We start from the raw sequence: 14574 nt of genomic DNA on the forward strand, positions 1-14574 counted from the left end.
TCAGAAATGGTTTGCCACTTGGGCCGCACCAAGGCCTACAACCGAAACCCACTGTGGAGACATAGCAAAAGATTGCCGCAGGGAAGACATTTTCCAGAAACTCTGGAAGCTCTGTAGATGACAGTTCTGCTGTGTGCGTGTGTTCAAGCTGTGCACAACGCGTTTTGAATCTGCATAACCACACCTTCCATCCCCATTGTGACAGCACGTGAAGGTTCCTTGCGACAAAGCAAGCTCCATTTCCAGCTCCCTGTTCCAAAAATCCATTTAATATATGGTCCCCAAATAGGGGACGTATCAGATATTAAACTGATAAGAACAGACACTACGCTTGATCTTGAGCCATTTGGCCGAGAAGCGATGATCAGAAATGGTTTGCCACATGGGCCGTACCAAGGCCTACAACTGAAACCCACTGTGGAGACATAGCAAAAGATTGCCGCAAGGAAGACATTTTCCAGAAACTCTGGAAGCTCTGTAGATGACAGTTCTGCGGTGTGCGTGTGTTCAAGCTGTGCACAATGCGATTTGAATCTGCATAACCACACCCTCCATCCCCATTGTGACAGCACGTGAAGGTTCCGTGCAACAAAGCAAGCTCCATTTCCAGCTCCCTATTCCAAAAATCTATTTAATATATGGTCCCCAAATAGGGGACGTATGAGATAAGTACAGACACTACGCTTGATCTTGAGCCATTTGGCCGAGAAGCGATGATCAGAAATGGTTTGCCACTTGGGCCGCACCAAGGCCTACAACCGAAACCCACTGTAGAGACATAGCAAAAGATTGCCGCAGGGAAGACATTTTCCAGAAACTCTGGAAGCTCTGTAGATGACAGTTCTGCGGTGTGCGTGTGTTCAAGCTGTGCACAACGCGTTTTGAATCTGCATAACCACACCCTCCATCCCCATTGTGACAGCACGTGAAGGTTCCGTGCGACAAAGGAAGCTCCATTTCCAGCTCCCTATTCCAAAAATCCATTTAATATATGGTCCCCAAATAGGGGACGTATCAGATATTAAACTGATAAGAACAGACACTACACTTGATCTTGAGCCATTTGGCCGAGAAGCGATGATCAGAAATGGTTTGCCACTTGGGCTGCACCAAGGCCTACAACCGAAACCCACTGTGGAGACATAGCAAAAGATTGCCGCAGGGAAGACATTTTCCAGAAACTCTGGAAGCTCTGTAGATGACAGTTCTGCGGTGTGCGTGTGTTCAAGCTGTGCACAATGCGTTTTGAATCTGCATAACCACACCCTCCATCCCCATTGTGACAGCACGTGAAGGTTCTGTGCCACAAAGCAAGCTCCATTTCCAGCTCCCTATTCCAAAAATCTATTTAATATATGGTACCCAAATAGGGGACGTATCAGATAAGAACAGACACTACGCTTGATCTTGAGCCATTTGGCCGAGAAGCGATGATCAGAAATGGTTTGCCACTTGGGCCGCACCAAGGCCTACAACCGAAACCCACTGTGGAGACAAAGCAAAAGATTGCCGCAGGGAAGACATTTTCCAGAAACTCTGGAAGCTCTGTAGATGACAGTTCTGCGGTGTGCGTGTGTTCAAGCTGTGCACAACGCGTTTTGAATCTGCATAACCACACCCTCCATCCCCATTGTGACAGCACGTGAAGGTTCCGTGCGACAAAGGAAGCTCCATTTCCAGCTCCCTATTCCAAAAATCCATTTAATATATGGTCCCCAAATAGGGGACGTATCAGATATTAAACTGATAAGAACAGACACTACACTTGATCTTGAGCCATTTGGCCGAGAAGCGATGATCAGAAATGGTTTGCCACTTGGGCTGCACCAAGGCCTACAACCGAAACTCACTGTGGAGACATAGCAAAAGATTGCCGCAGGGAAGACATTTTCCAGAAACTCTGGAAGCTCTGTAGATGACAGTTCTGCGGTGTGCGTGTGTTCAAGCTGTGCACAACGCGTTTTGAATCTGCATAACCACACCCTCCATCCCCATTGTGACAGCACGTGAAGGTTCCGTGCGACAAAGCAAGCTCCATTTCCAGCTCCCTATTCCAAAAATCTATTTAATATATGGTCCCCAAATAGGGGACGTATCAGATAAAAACAGACACTACGCTTGATCTTGAGACATTTGCCCGAGAAGCGATGATCAGAAATGGTTTGCCACTTGGGCCGCACCAAGGCCTACAACCGAAACCCACTGTGGAGACATAGCAAAAGATTGCCGCAGGGAAGACATTTTCCAGAAACTCTGGAAGCTCTGTAGATGACAGTTCTGCTGTGTGCGTGTGTTCAAGCTGTGCACAACGCGTTTTGAATCTGCATAACCACACCTTCCATCCCCATTGTGACAGCACGTGAAGGTTCCTTGCGACAAAGCAAGCTCCATTTCCAGCTCCCTGTTCCAAAAATCCATTTAATATATGGTCCCCAAATAGGGGACGTATCAGATATTAAACTGATAAGAACAGACACTACGCTTGATCTTGAGCCATTTGGCCGAGAAGCGATGATCAGAAATGGTTTGCCACATGGGCCGTACCAAGGCCTACAACTGAAACCCACTGTGGAGACATAGCAAAAGATTGCCGCAAGGAAGACATTTTCCAGAAACTCTGGAAGCTCTGTAGATGACAGTTCTGCGGTGTGCGTGTGTTCAAGCTGTGCACAATGCGATTTGAATCTGCATAACCACACCCTCCATCCCCATTGTGACAGCACGTGAAGGTTCCGTGCAACAAAGCAAGCTCCATTTCCAGCTCCCTATTCCAAAAATCTATTTAATATATGGTCCCCAAATAGGGGACGTATGAGATAAGTACAGACACTACGCTTGATCTTGAGCCATTTGGCCGAGAAGCGATGATCAGAAATGGTTTGCCACTTGGGCCGCACCAAGGCCTACAACCGAAACCCACTGTAGAGACATAGCAAAAGATTGCCGCAGGGAAGACATTTTCCAGAAACTCTGGAAGCTCTGTAGATGACAGTTCTGCGGTGTGCGTGTGTTCAAGCTGTGCACAACGCGTTTTGAATCTGCATAACCACACCCTCCATCCCCATTGTGACAGCACGTGAAGGTTCCGTGCGACAAAGCAAGCTCCATTTCCAGCTCCCTATTCCAAAAATCTATTTAATATATGGTCCCCAAATAGGGGACGTATCAGATAAGAACAGACACTACGCTTGATCTTGAGCCATTTGGCCGAGAAGCGATGATCAGAAATGGTTTGCCACTTGGGCCGCACCAAGGCCTACAACCGAAACCCACTGTGGAGACATAGCAAAAGATTGCCGCAGGGAAGACATTTTCCAGAAACTCTGGAAGCTCTGTAGATGACAGTTCTGCGGTGTGCGTGTGTTCAAGCTGTGCACAATGCGTTTTGAATCTGCATAACCACACCCTCCATCCCCATTGTGACAGCACGTGAAGGTTCTGTGCCACAAAGCAAGCTCCATTTCCAGCTCCCTATTCCAAAAATCTATTTAATATATGGTACCCAAATAGGGGACGTATCAGATAAGAACAGACACTACGCTTGATCTTGAGCCATTTGGCCGAGAAGCGATGATCAGAAATGGTTTGCCACTTGGGCCGCACCAAGGCCTACAACCGAAACCCACTGTGGAGACATAGCAAAAGATTGCCGCAGGGAAGACATTTTCCAGAAACTCTGGAAGCTCTGTAGATGACAGTTCTGCGGTGTGCGTGTGTTCAAGCTGTGCACAACGCGTTTTGAATCTGCATAACCACACCCTCCATCCCCATTGTGACAGCACGTGAAGGTTCCGTGCGACAAAGCAAGCTCCATTTCCAGCTCCCTATTCCAAAAATCTATTTAATATATGGTCCCCAAATAGGGGACGTATCAGATATTAAACTGATAAGAACAGACACTACACTTGATCTTGAGCCATTTGGCCGAGAAGCGATGATCAGAAATGGTTTGCCACTTGGGCTGCACCAAGGCCTACAACCGAAACCCACTGTGGAGACATAGCAAAAGATTGCCGCAGGGAAGACATTTTCCAGAAACTCTGGAAGCTCTGTAGATGACAGTTCTGCGGTGTGCGTGTGTTCAAGCTGTGCACAACGCGTTTTGAATCTGCATAACCACACCCTCCATCCCCATTGTGACAGCACGTGAAGGTTCCGTGCGACAAAGCAAGCTCCATTTCCAGCTCCCTATTCCAAAAATCTATTTAATATATGGTCCCCAAATAGGGGACGTATCAGATAAAAACAGACACTACGCTTGATCTTGAGACATTTGCCCGAGAAGCGATGATCAGAAATGGTTTGCCACTTGGGCCGCACCAAGGCCTACAACCGAAACCCACTGTGGAGACATAGCAAAAGATTGCCGCAGGGAAGACATTTTCCAGAAACTCTGGAAGCTCTGTAGATGACAGTTCTGCTGTGTGCGTGTGTTCAAGCTGTGCACAACGCGTTTTGAATCTGCATAACCACACCTTCCATCCCCATTGTGACAGCACGTGAAGGTTCCTTGCGACAAAGCAAGCTCCATTTCCAGCTCCCTGTTCCAAAAATCCATTTAATATATGGTCCCCAAATAGGGGACGTATCAGATATTAAACTGATAAGAACAGACACTACGCTTGATCTTGAGCCATTTGGCCGAGAAGCGACGATCAGAAATGGTTTGCCACATGGGCCGTACCAAGGCCTACAACTGAAACCCACTGTGGAGACATAGCAAAAGATTGCCGCAAGGAAGACATTTTCCAGAAACTCTGGAAGCTCTGTAGATGACAGTTCTGCGGTGTGCGTGTGTTCAAGCTGTGCACAATGCGATTTGAATCTGCATAACCACACCCTCCATCCCCATTGTGACAGCACGTGAAGGTTCCATGCGACAAAGCAATCTCCGTTTCCAGCTCCCTATTCCAAAAATCCTATTAATATATGGTCCCCAAATAGGGGACGTATCAGATAAGAACAGACTCTACGCTTGATCTTGAGCCATTTGGCCGAGAAGCGATGATCAGAAATGGTTTGCCACTTGGGCCGCACCAAGGCCTACAACCGAAACCCACTGTGGAGACATAGCAAAAGATTGCCGCAGGGAAGACATTTTCCAGAAACTCTGGAAGCTCTGTCGATGACAGTTCTGCGGTGTGCGTGTGTTCAAGCTGTGCACAACGCGTTTTGAATCTGCATAACCACACCCTCCATCCCCATTGTGACAGCACGTGAAGGTTCCGTGCGACAAAGCAAGCTCCATTTCCAGCTCCCTATTCCAAAAATCCATTTAATATATGGTCCCCAAATAGGGGACGTATCAGATAAGAACAGACACTACGCTTGATCTTGAGCCATTTGGCCGAGAAGCGATGATCAGAAATGGTGTGCCACTTGGGCCGCACCAAGGCCTACAACCGAAACCCACTGTGGAGACATAGCAAAAGATTGCCGCAGGGAAGACATTTTCCAGAAACTCTGGAAGCTCTGTAGATGACAGTTCTGCGGTGTGCGTGTGTTCAAGCTGTGCACAACGCGTTTTGAATCTGCATAACCACACCCTCCATCCCCATTGTGACAGCACGTGAAGGTTCCGTGCGACAAAGCAAGCTCCATTTCCAGTTCCCTATTCCAAAAATCTATTTAATATATGGTCCCCAAATAGGGGACGTATCAGATAAGAACAGACACTACGCTTGATCTTGAGCCATTTGGCCGAGAAGCGATGATCAGAAATGGTTTGCCACTTGGGCCGCACCAAGGCCTACAACCGAAACCCACTGTGGAGACATAGCAAAAGATTGCCGCAGGGAAGAAATTTTCCAGAAACTCTGGAAGCTCTGTAGATGACAGTTCTGCGGTGTGCGTGTGTTCAAGCTGTGCACAACGCGTTTTGAATCTGCATAACCACACCCTCCATCCCCATTGTGACAGCACGTGAAGGTTCCATGCGACAAAGCAAGCTCCATTTCCAGCTCCCTATTCCAAAAATCTATTTAATATATGGTCACCAAATAGGGGACGTATCAGATAAGAACAGACACTACGCTTGATCTTGAGCCATTTGGCCGAGAAGCGATGATCAGAAATGGTTTGCCACTTGGGCCGCACCAAGGCCTACAACCGAAACCCACTGTGGAGACATAGCAAAAGATTGCCGCAGGGAAGACATTTTCCAGAAACTCTGGAAGCTCTGTAGATGACAGTTCTGTGGTGTGCGTGTGTTCAAGCTGTGCACAACGCGTTTTGAATCTGCATAACCACACCCTCCATCCCCATTGTGACAGCACGTGAAGGTTCCGTGCGACAAAGCAAGCTCCATTTCCAGCTCCCTATTCCAAAAATCCATTTAATATATGGTCCCCAAATAGGGGACGTATCAGATAAGAACAGACTCTACGCTTGATCTTAAGCCATTTGGCCGAGAAGCAATGATCAGAAATGGTTTGCCACTTGGGCCGCACCAAGGCCTACAACCGAAACCCACTGTGGAGACATAGCAAAAGATTGCTGCAGGGAAGACATTTTCCAGAAACTCTGGAAGCTCTGTAGATGACAGTTCTGCGGTGTGCGTGTGTTCAAGCTGTGCACAACGCGTTTTGAATCTGCATAACCACACCCTCCATCCCCATTGTGACAGCACGTGAAGGTTCCGTGCGACAAAGCAAGCTCCATTTCCAGTTCCCTATTCCAAAAATCTATTTAATATATGGTCCCCAAATAGGGGACGTATCAGATAAGAACAGACACTACGCTTGATCTTGAGCCATTTGGCCGAGAAGCGATGATCAGAAATGGTTTGCCACTTGGGCCGCACCAAGGCCTACAACCGAAACCCACTGTGGAGGCATAGCAAAAGATTGCCGCAGGGAAGAAATTTTCCAGAAACTCTGGAAGCTCTGTAGATGACAGTTCTGCGGTGTGCGTGTGTTCAAGCTGTGCACAACGCATTTTGAATCTGCATAACCACAACCTCCATCCCCATTGTGACAGCACGTGAAGGTTCCATGCGACAAAGCAAGCTCCATTTCCAGCTCCCTATTCCAAAAATCTATTTAATATATGGTCACCAAATAGGGGACGTATCAGATAAGAACAGACACTACGCTTGATCTTGAGCCATTTGGCCGAGAAGCGATGATCAGAAATGGTTTGCCACTTGGGCCGCACCAAGGCCTACAACCGAAACCCACTGTGGAGACATAGCAAAAGATTGCCGCAGGGAAGACATTTTCCAGAAACTCTGGAAGCTCTGTAGATGACAGTTCTGTGGTGTGCGTGTGTTCAAGCTGTGCACAACGCGTTTTGAATCTGCATAACCACACCCTCCATCCCCATTGTGACAGCACGTGAAGGTTCCGTGCGACAAAGCAAGCTCCATTTCCAGCTCCCTATTCCAAAAATCCATTTAATATATGGTCCCCAAATAGGGGACGTATCAGATAAGAACAGACTCTACGCTTGATCTTGAGCCATTTGGCCGAGAAGCAATGATCAGAAATGGTTTGCCACTTGGGCCGCACCAAGGCCTACAACCGAAACCCACTGTGGAGACATAGCAAAAGATTGCCGCAGGGAAGACATTTTCCAGAAACTCTGGAAGCTCTGTAGGTGACAGTTCTGCGGTGTGCGTGTGTTCAAGCTGTGCACAACGCGTTTCGAATCTGCATAACCACACGCTCCATCCCCATTGTGACAGCACATGAAGGTTCCGTGTGACAAAGCAAGCTCCATTTCCAGCTCCCTATTCCAAAAATCCATTTAATATATGGTCCCCAAATAGGGGACGTATCAGATGAGAACAGACACTACGCTTGATCTTGAGCCATTTGGCCGAGAAGCGATGATCAGAAATGGTTTGCCACTTGGGCCGCACCAAGGCCTACAACCGAAACCCACTGTGGAGACATAGCAAAAGATTGCCGCAGGGAAGACATTTTCCAGAAACTCTGGAAGCTCTGTAGATGACAGTTCTGCGGTGTGCGTGTGTTCAAGCTGTGCACAATGCGTTTTGAATCTGCATAACCACACCCTCCATCCCCATTGTGACAGCACGTGAAGGTTCTGTGCCACAAAGCAAGCTCCATTTCCAGCTCCCTATTCCAAAAATCTATTTAATATATGGTACCCAAATAGGGGACGTATCAGATAAGAACAGACACTACGCTTGATCTTGAGCCATTTGGCCGAGAAGCGATGATCAGAAATGGTTTGCCACTTGGGCCGCACCAAGGCCTACAACCGAAACCCACTGTGGAGACATAGCAAAAGATTGCCGCAGGGAAGACATTTTCCAGAAACTCTGGAAGCTCTGTAGATGACAGTTCTGCGGTGTGCGTGTGTTCAAGCTGTGCACAACGCGTTTTGAATCTGCATAACCACACCCTCCATCCCCATTGTGACAGCACGTGAAGGTTCCGTGCGACAAAGCAAGCTCCATTTCCAGCTCCCTATTCCAAAAATCTATTTAATATATGGTCCCCAAATAGGGGACGTATCAGATATTAAACTGATAAGAACAGACACTACACTTGATCTTGAGCCATTTGGCCGAGAAGCGATGATCAGAAATGGTTTGCCACTTGGGCTGCACCAAGGCCTACAACCGAAACCCACTGTGGAGACATAGCAAAAGATTGCCGCAGGGAAGACATTTTCCAGAAACTCTGGAAGCTCTGTAGATGACAGTTCTGCGGTGTGCGTGTGTTCAAGCTGTGCACAACGCGTTTTGAATCTGCATAACCACACCCTCCATCCCCATTGTGACAGCACGTGAAGGTTCCGTGCGACAAAGCAAGCTCCATTTCCAGCTCCCTATTCCAAAAATCTATTTAATATATGGTCCCCAAATAGGGGACGTATCAGATAAAAACAGACACTACGCTTGATCTTGAGACATTTGCCCGAGAAGCGATGATCAGAAATGGTTTGCCACTTGGGCCGCACCAAGGCCTACAACCGAAACCCACTGTGGAGACATAGCAAAAGATTGCCGCAGGGAAGACATTTTCCAGAAACTCTGGAAGCTCTGTAGATGACAGTTCTGCTGTGTGCGTGTGTTCAAGCTGTGCACAACGCGTTTTGAATCTGCATAACCACACCTTCCATCCCCATTGTGACAGCACGTGAAGGTTCCTTGCGACAAAGCAAGCTCCATTTCCAGCTCCCTGTTCCAAAAATCCATTTAATATATGGTCCCCAAATAGGGGACGTATCAGATATTAAACTGATAAGAACAGACACTACGCTTGATCTTGAGCCATTTGGCCGAGAAGCGACGATCAGAAATGGTTTGCCACATGGGCCGTACCAAGGCCTACAACTGAAACCCACTGTGGAGACATAGCAAAAGATTGCCGCAAGGAAGACATTTTCCAGAAACTCTGGAAGCTCTGTAGATGACAGTTCTGCGGTGTGCGTGTGTTCAAGCTGTGCACAATGCGATTTGAATCTGCATAACCACACCCTCCATCCCCATTGTGACAGCACGTGAAGGTTCCATGCGACAAAGCAATCTCCGTTTCCAGCTCCCTATTCCAAAAATCCTATTAATATATGGTCCCCAAATAGGGGACGTATCAGATAAGAACAGACTCTACGCTTGATCTTGAGCCATTTGGCCGAGAAGCGATGATCAGAAATGGTTTGCCACTTGGGCCGCACCAAGGCCTACAACCGAAACCCACTGTGGAGACATAGCAAAAGATTGCCGCAGGGAAGACATTTTCCAGAAACTCTGGAAGCTCTGTCGATGACAGTTCTGCGGTGTGCGTGTGTTCAAGCTGTGCACAACGCGTTTTGAATCTGCATAACCACACCCTCCATCCCCATTGTGACAGCACGTGAAGGTTCCGTGCGACAAAGCAAGCTCCATTTCCAGCTCCCTATTCCAAAAATCCATTTAATATATGGTCCCCAAATAGGGGACGTATCAGATAAGAACAGACACTACGCTTGATCTTGAGCCATTTGGCCGAGAAGCGATGATCAGAAATGGTGTGCCACTTGGGCCGCACCAAGGCCTACAACCGAAACCCACTGTGGAGACATAGCAAAAGATTGCCGCAGGGAAGACATTTTCCAGAAACTCTGGAAGCTCTGTAGATGACAGTTCTGCGGTGTGCGTGTGTTCAAGCTGTGCACAACGCGTTTTGAATCTGCATAACCACACCCTCCATCCCCATTGTGACAGCACGTGAAGGTTCCGTGCGACAAAGCAAGCTCCATTTCCAGTTCCCTATTCCAAAAATCTATTTAATATATGGTCCCCAAATAGGGGACGTATCAGATAAGAACAGACACTACGCTTGATCTTGAGCCATTTGGCCGAGAAGCGATGATCAGAAATGGTTTGCCACTTGGGCCGCACCAAGGCCTACAACCGAAACCCACTGTGGAGACATAGCAAAAGATTGCCGCAGGGAAGAAATTTTCCAGAAACTCTGGAAGCTCTGTAGATGACAGTTCTGCGGTGTGCGTGTGTTCAAGCTGTGCACAACGCGTTTTGAATCTGCATAACCACACCCTCCATCCCCATTGTGACAGCACGTGAAGGTTCCATGCGACAAAGCAAGCTCCATTTCCAGCTCCCTATTCCAAAAATCTATTTAATATATGGTCACCAAATAGGGGACGTATCAGATAAGAACAGACACTACGCTTGATCTTGAGCCATTTGGCCGAGAAGCGATGATCAGAAATGGTTTGCCACTTGGGCCGCACCAAGGCCTACAACCGAAACCCACTGTGGAGACATAGCAAAAGATTGCCGCAGGGAAGACATTTTCCAGAAACTCTGGAAGCTCTGTAGATGACAGTTCTGTGGTGTGCGTGTGTTCAAGCTGTGCACAACGCGTTTTGAATCTGCATAACCACACCCTCCATCCCCATTGTGACAGCACGTGAAGGTTCCGTGCGACAAAGCAAGCTCCATTTCCAGCTCCCTATTCCAAAAATCCATTTAATATATGGTCCCCAAATAGGGGACGTATCAGATAAGAACAGACTCTACGCTTGATCTTAAGCCATTTGGCCGAGAAGCAATGATCAGAAATGGTTTGCCACTTGGGCCGCACCAAGGCCTACAACCGAAACCCACTGTGGAGACATAGCAAAAGATTGCTGCAGGGAAGACATTTTCCAGAAACTCTGGAAGCTCTGTAGATGACAGTTCTGCGGTGTGCGTGTGTTCAAGCTGTGCACAACGCGTTTTGAATCTGCATAACCACACCCTCCATCCCCATTGTGACAGCACGTGAAGGTTCCGTGCGACAAAGCAAGCTCCATTTCCAGTTCCCTATTCCAAAAATCTATTTAATATATGGTCCCCAAATAGGGGACGTATCAGATAAGAACAGACACTACGCTTGATCTTGAGCCATTTGGCCGAGAAGCGATGATCAGAAATGGTTTGCCACTTGGGCCGCACCAAGGCCTACAACCGAAACCCACTGTGGAGGCATAGCAAAAGATTGCCGCAGGGAAGAAATTTTCCAGAAACTCTGGAAGCTCTGTAGATGACAGTTCTGCGGTGTGCGTGTGTTCAAGCTGTGCACAACGCATTTTGAATCTGCATAACCACAACCTCCATCCCCATTGTGACAGCACGTGAAGGTTCCATGCGACAAAGCAAGCTCCATTTCCAGCTCCCTATTCCAAAAATCTATTTAATATATGGTCACCAAATAGGGGACGTATCAGATAAGAACAGACACTACGCTTGATCTTGAGCCATTTGGCCGAGAAGCGATGATCAGAAATGGTTTGCCACTTGGGCCGCACCAAGGCCTACAACCGAAACCCACTGTGGAGACATAGCAAAAGATTGCCGCAGGGAAGACATTTTCCAGAAACTCTGGAAGCTCTGTAGATGACAGTTCTGTGGTGTGCGTGTGTTCAAGCTGTGCACAACGCGTTTTGAATCTGCATAACCACACCCTCCATCCCCATTGTGACAGCACGTGAAGGTTCCGTGCGACAAAGCAAGCTCCATTTCCAGCTCCCTATTCCAAAAATCCATTTAATATATGGTCCCCAAATAGGGGACGTATCAGATAAGAACAGACTCTACGCTTGATCTTGAGCCATTTGGCCGAGAAGCAATGATCAGAAATGGTTTGCCACTTGGGCCGCACCAAGGCCTACAACCGAAACCCACTGTGGAGACATAGCAAAAGATTGCCGCAGGGAAGACATTTTCCAGAAACTCTGGAAGCTCTGTAGGTGACAGTTCTGCGGTGTGCGTGTGTTCAAGCTGTGCACAACGCGTTTCGAATCTGCATAACCACACGCTCCATCCCCATTGTGACAGCACATGAAGGTTCCGTGTGACAAAGCAAGCTCCATTTCCAGCTCCCTATTCCAAAAATCCATTTAATATATGGTCCCCAAATAGGGGACGTATCAGATGAGAACAGACACTACGCTTGATCTTGAGCCATTTGGCCGAGAAGCGATGATCAGAAATGGTTTGCCACTTGGGCCGCACCAAGGCCTACAACCGAAACCCACTGTGGAGACATAGCAAAAGATTGCCGCAGGGAAGACATTTTCCAGAAACTCTGGAAGCTCTGTAGATGACAGTTCTGCGGTGTGCGTGTGTTCAAGCTGTGCACAACGTGTTTTGAATCTGCATAACCACACCCTCCATCCCCATTGTGACAGCACGTGAAGGTTCCGTGCGACAAAGCAAGCTCCATTTCCAGCTCCCTATTCCAAAAATCTATTTAATATATGGTCCCCAAATAGGGGACGTATCAGATAAGAACAGACACTACGCTTGATCTTGAGCCATTTGGCCAAGAAGCGATGATCAGAAATGGTTTGCCACTTGGGCCGCACCAAGGCCTACAACCGAAACCCACTGTGGAGACATAGCAAAAGATTGCCACAGGGAAGACATTTTCCAGAAACTCTGGAAGCTCTGTCGATGACAGTTCTGTGGTGTGCGTGTGTTCAAGCTGTGCACAACGCGTTTTGAATCTGCATAACCACACCCTCCATCCCTATTGTGACAGCACGTGAAGGTTCCGTGCGACAAAGCAAGCTCCATTTCCAGCTCCCTATTCCAAAAATCTATTTAATATATGGTCCCCAAATAGGGGACGTATCAGATAAGAACAGACACTACACTTGATCTTGAGCCATTTGGCCGAGAAGCGATGATCAGAAATGGTTTGCCACTTGGTCCGCACCAAGGCCTACAACTGAAACCCACTGTGGAGACATAGCAAAAGATTGCCGCAGGGAAGACATTTTCCAAAAACTCTGGAAGCTCTGTAGATGACAGTTCTGCGGTGTGCGTGTGTTCAAGCTGTGCACAACGCGTTTTGAATCTGCATAACCACACCCTCCATCCCCATTGTGACAGCACGTGAAGGTTCCGTGTGACAAAGCAAGCTCCATTTCCAGCTCCCTATTCCAAAAATCCATTTAATATATGGTCCCCAAATAGGGGACGTATCAGATAAGAACAGACACTACGCTTGATCTTGAGCCATTTGGCCGAGAAGCGATGATCAGAAATGGTTTGCCACTTGGGCCGCACCAAGGCCTAAAACCGAAACCCACTGTGGAGACATAGCAAAAGATTACCGCAGGGAAGACATTTTCCAGAAACTCTGGAAGCTTTTCGATGACAGTTCTGCGGTGTGCGTGTGTTCAAGCTGTGCACAACGCGTTTTGAATCTGCATAACCACACCCTCCATCCCCATTGTGACAGCACGTGAAGGTTCCGTGCGACAAAGCAAGCTCCATTTCCAGCTCCCTATTCCAAAAATCTATTTAATATATGGTCCCCAAATAGGGGACGTATCAGATAAGAACAGACACTACGCTTGATCATGAGCCATTTGGCCGAGAAGCGATGATCAGAAATGGTTTGCCACTTGGGCCGCACCAAGGCCTACAACCGAAACCCACTGTGGAGACATAGCAAAAGATTGCCGCAGGGAAGACATTTTCCAGAAACTCTGGAAGCTCTGTCGATGACAGTTCTGCAGTGTGCGTGTGTTCAAGCTGTGCACAACGCGTTTTGAATCTGCATAACCACACCCTCCATCCCCATTGTGACAGCACGTGAAGGTTCCGTGCGACAAAGCAAGCTCCATTTCCAGCTCCCTATTCCAAAAATCTATTTAATATATGGTCCCCAAATAGGGGACGTATCAGATAAGAACAGACACTACGCTTGATCTTGAGCCATTTGGCCAAGAAGCGATGATCAGAAATGGTTTGCCACTTGGGCCGCACCAAGGCCTACAACCGAAACCCACTGTGGAGACATAGCAAAAGATTGCCGCAGGGAAGACATTTTCCAGAAACTCTGGAAGCTCTGTCGATGACAGTTCTGCGGTGTGCGTGTGTTCAAGCTGTGCACAACGCGTTTTGAATCTGCATAACCACACCCTCCATCCCCATTGTGACAGCATGTGAAGGTTCCGTCCGACGAAGCAAGCTCCATTTCCAGCTCCGTATTCCAAAAATCCATTTAATATATGGTCCCCAAATAGGGGACGTATCAGATAAGAACAGACACTACGCTTGATCTTGAGCCATTTGGCCGAGAAGCGATGATCAGAAATGGTTTG

The 14574-nt window shown here is 47.8% G+C and overlaps 10 non-coding genes and 31 pseudogenes across 10 annotated transcripts; all 41 read right to left on the bottom strand.

Annotated features, from left to right (window-relative positions):
* Window positions 1–163: 163 nt before the first annotated feature.
* LOC143759279 (U2 spliceosomal RNA) lies at window positions 164–362 on the bottom strand. The gene has a single exon (XR_013212203.1). It is a non-coding gene; the product is annotated as a U2 spliceosomal RNA (small nuclear RNA).
* A 177-nt stretch (window positions 363–539) lies between these two features.
* Window positions 540–715, bottom strand: LOC143762896 (U2 spliceosomal RNA; annotated as a pseudogene).
* Window positions 716–892: 177 nt separating this feature from the next.
* LOC143759394 (U2 spliceosomal RNA) lies at window positions 893–1079 on the bottom strand. Its single transcript, XR_013212214.1, has one exon. It is a non-coding gene; the product is annotated as a U2 spliceosomal RNA (small nuclear RNA).
* A 177-nt stretch (window positions 1080–1256) lies between these two features.
* LOC143762321 (U2 spliceosomal RNA) lies at window positions 1257–1432 on the bottom strand (annotated as a pseudogene).
* A 177-nt stretch (window positions 1433–1609) lies between these two features.
* On the bottom strand, window positions 1610–1796 carry LOC143759406 (U2 spliceosomal RNA). The gene has a single exon (XR_013212215.1). It is a non-coding gene; the product is annotated as a U2 spliceosomal RNA (small nuclear RNA).
* A 177-nt stretch (window positions 1797–1973) lies between these two features.
* LOC143763027 (U2 spliceosomal RNA) lies at window positions 1974–2149 on the bottom strand (annotated as a pseudogene).
* A 165-nt stretch (window positions 2150–2314) lies between these two features.
* LOC143759290 (U2 spliceosomal RNA) lies at window positions 2315–2513 on the bottom strand. Its single transcript, XR_013212204.1, has one exon. It is a non-coding gene; the product is annotated as a U2 spliceosomal RNA (small nuclear RNA).
* Window positions 2514–2690: 177 nt separating this feature from the next.
* Window positions 2691–2866, bottom strand: LOC143762897 (U2 spliceosomal RNA; annotated as a pseudogene).
* A 177-nt stretch (window positions 2867–3043) lies between these two features.
* LOC143759568 (U2 spliceosomal RNA) lies at window positions 3044–3219 on the bottom strand (annotated as a pseudogene).
* Window positions 3220–3396: 177 nt separating this feature from the next.
* LOC143762322 (U2 spliceosomal RNA) lies at window positions 3397–3572 on the bottom strand (annotated as a pseudogene).
* Window positions 3573–3749: 177 nt separating this feature from the next.
* On the bottom strand, window positions 3750–3936 carry LOC143764051 (U2 spliceosomal RNA). The gene has a single exon (XR_013213032.1). It is a non-coding gene; the product is annotated as a U2 spliceosomal RNA (small nuclear RNA).
* A 177-nt stretch (window positions 3937–4113) lies between these two features.
* On the bottom strand, window positions 4114–4289 carry LOC143763028 (U2 spliceosomal RNA; annotated as a pseudogene).
* Window positions 4290–4454: 165 nt separating this feature from the next.
* Window positions 4455–4653, bottom strand: LOC143759500 (U2 spliceosomal RNA). The gene has a single exon (XR_013212228.1). It is a non-coding gene; the product is annotated as a U2 spliceosomal RNA (small nuclear RNA).
* Window positions 4654–4865: 212 nt separating this feature from the next.
* Window positions 4866–5006, bottom strand: LOC143763136 (U2 spliceosomal RNA; annotated as a pseudogene).
* A 177-nt stretch (window positions 5007–5183) lies between these two features.
* LOC143759828 (U2 spliceosomal RNA) lies at window positions 5184–5359 on the bottom strand (annotated as a pseudogene).
* A 174-nt stretch (window positions 5360–5533) lies between these two features.
* Window positions 5534–5712, bottom strand: LOC143761447 (U2 spliceosomal RNA; annotated as a pseudogene).
* A 177-nt stretch (window positions 5713–5889) lies between these two features.
* On the bottom strand, window positions 5890–6065 carry LOC143762858 (U2 spliceosomal RNA; annotated as a pseudogene).
* A 177-nt stretch (window positions 6066–6242) lies between these two features.
* On the bottom strand, window positions 6243–6418 carry LOC143761528 (U2 spliceosomal RNA; annotated as a pseudogene).
* Window positions 6419–6592: 174 nt separating this feature from the next.
* LOC143761448 (U2 spliceosomal RNA) lies at window positions 6593–6771 on the bottom strand (annotated as a pseudogene).
* A 165-nt stretch (window positions 6772–6936) lies between these two features.
* On the bottom strand, window positions 6937–7124 carry LOC143762474 (U2 spliceosomal RNA). Its single transcript, XR_013212272.1, has one exon. It is a non-coding gene; the product is annotated as a U2 spliceosomal RNA (small nuclear RNA).
* A 177-nt stretch (window positions 7125–7301) lies between these two features.
* Window positions 7302–7477, bottom strand: LOC143761762 (U2 spliceosomal RNA; annotated as a pseudogene).
* A 174-nt stretch (window positions 7478–7651) lies between these two features.
* Window positions 7652–7830, bottom strand: LOC143762442 (U2 spliceosomal RNA; annotated as a pseudogene).
* A 177-nt stretch (window positions 7831–8007) lies between these two features.
* On the bottom strand, window positions 8008–8183 carry LOC143762324 (U2 spliceosomal RNA; annotated as a pseudogene).
* Window positions 8184–8360: 177 nt separating this feature from the next.
* Window positions 8361–8547, bottom strand: LOC143818684 (U2 spliceosomal RNA). The gene has a single exon (XR_013224671.1). It is a non-coding gene; the product is annotated as a U2 spliceosomal RNA (small nuclear RNA).
* Window positions 8548–8724: 177 nt separating this feature from the next.
* Window positions 8725–8900, bottom strand: LOC143763029 (U2 spliceosomal RNA; annotated as a pseudogene).
* Window positions 8901–9065: 165 nt separating this feature from the next.
* On the bottom strand, window positions 9066–9264 carry LOC143759511 (U2 spliceosomal RNA). Its single transcript, XR_013212229.1, has one exon. It is a non-coding gene; the product is annotated as a U2 spliceosomal RNA (small nuclear RNA).
* Window positions 9265–9476: 212 nt separating this feature from the next.
* On the bottom strand, window positions 9477–9617 carry LOC143763137 (U2 spliceosomal RNA; annotated as a pseudogene).
* A 177-nt stretch (window positions 9618–9794) lies between these two features.
* Window positions 9795–9970, bottom strand: LOC143759829 (U2 spliceosomal RNA; annotated as a pseudogene).
* A 174-nt stretch (window positions 9971–10144) lies between these two features.
* LOC143761449 (U2 spliceosomal RNA) lies at window positions 10145–10323 on the bottom strand (annotated as a pseudogene).
* A 177-nt stretch (window positions 10324–10500) lies between these two features.
* On the bottom strand, window positions 10501–10676 carry LOC143762859 (U2 spliceosomal RNA; annotated as a pseudogene).
* A 177-nt stretch (window positions 10677–10853) lies between these two features.
* Window positions 10854–11029, bottom strand: LOC143761529 (U2 spliceosomal RNA; annotated as a pseudogene).
* A 174-nt stretch (window positions 11030–11203) lies between these two features.
* LOC143761450 (U2 spliceosomal RNA) lies at window positions 11204–11382 on the bottom strand (annotated as a pseudogene).
* Window positions 11383–11547: 165 nt separating this feature from the next.
* Window positions 11548–11735, bottom strand: LOC143762475 (U2 spliceosomal RNA). Its single transcript, XR_013212273.1, has one exon. It is a non-coding gene; the product is annotated as a U2 spliceosomal RNA (small nuclear RNA).
* A 177-nt stretch (window positions 11736–11912) lies between these two features.
* LOC143761763 (U2 spliceosomal RNA) lies at window positions 11913–12088 on the bottom strand (annotated as a pseudogene).
* A 174-nt stretch (window positions 12089–12262) lies between these two features.
* On the bottom strand, window positions 12263–12441 carry LOC143762443 (U2 spliceosomal RNA; annotated as a pseudogene).
* A 177-nt stretch (window positions 12442–12618) lies between these two features.
* On the bottom strand, window positions 12619–12794 carry LOC143760082 (U2 spliceosomal RNA; annotated as a pseudogene).
* A 175-nt stretch (window positions 12795–12969) lies between these two features.
* Window positions 12970–13147, bottom strand: LOC143760002 (U2 spliceosomal RNA; annotated as a pseudogene).
* A 177-nt stretch (window positions 13148–13324) lies between these two features.
* On the bottom strand, window positions 13325–13500 carry LOC143760777 (U2 spliceosomal RNA; annotated as a pseudogene).
* Window positions 13501–13676: 176 nt separating this feature from the next.
* Window positions 13677–13852, bottom strand: LOC143761384 (U2 spliceosomal RNA; annotated as a pseudogene).
* Window positions 13853–14029: 177 nt separating this feature from the next.
* LOC143760085 (U2 spliceosomal RNA) lies at window positions 14030–14205 on the bottom strand (annotated as a pseudogene).
* Window positions 14206–14380: 175 nt separating this feature from the next.
* Window positions 14381–14558, bottom strand: LOC143759432 (U2 spliceosomal RNA; annotated as a pseudogene).
* Window positions 14559–14574: the final 16 nt, after the last annotated feature.

Source organism: Ranitomeya variabilis, chromosome 3 (genome assembly GCF_051348905.1).
Source record: "Ranitomeya variabilis isolate aRanVar5 chromosome 3, aRanVar5.hap1, whole genome shotgun sequence".
Taxonomy (NCBI): Eukaryota; Metazoa; Chordata; class Amphibia; order Anura; family Dendrobatidae; genus Ranitomeya; species Ranitomeya variabilis.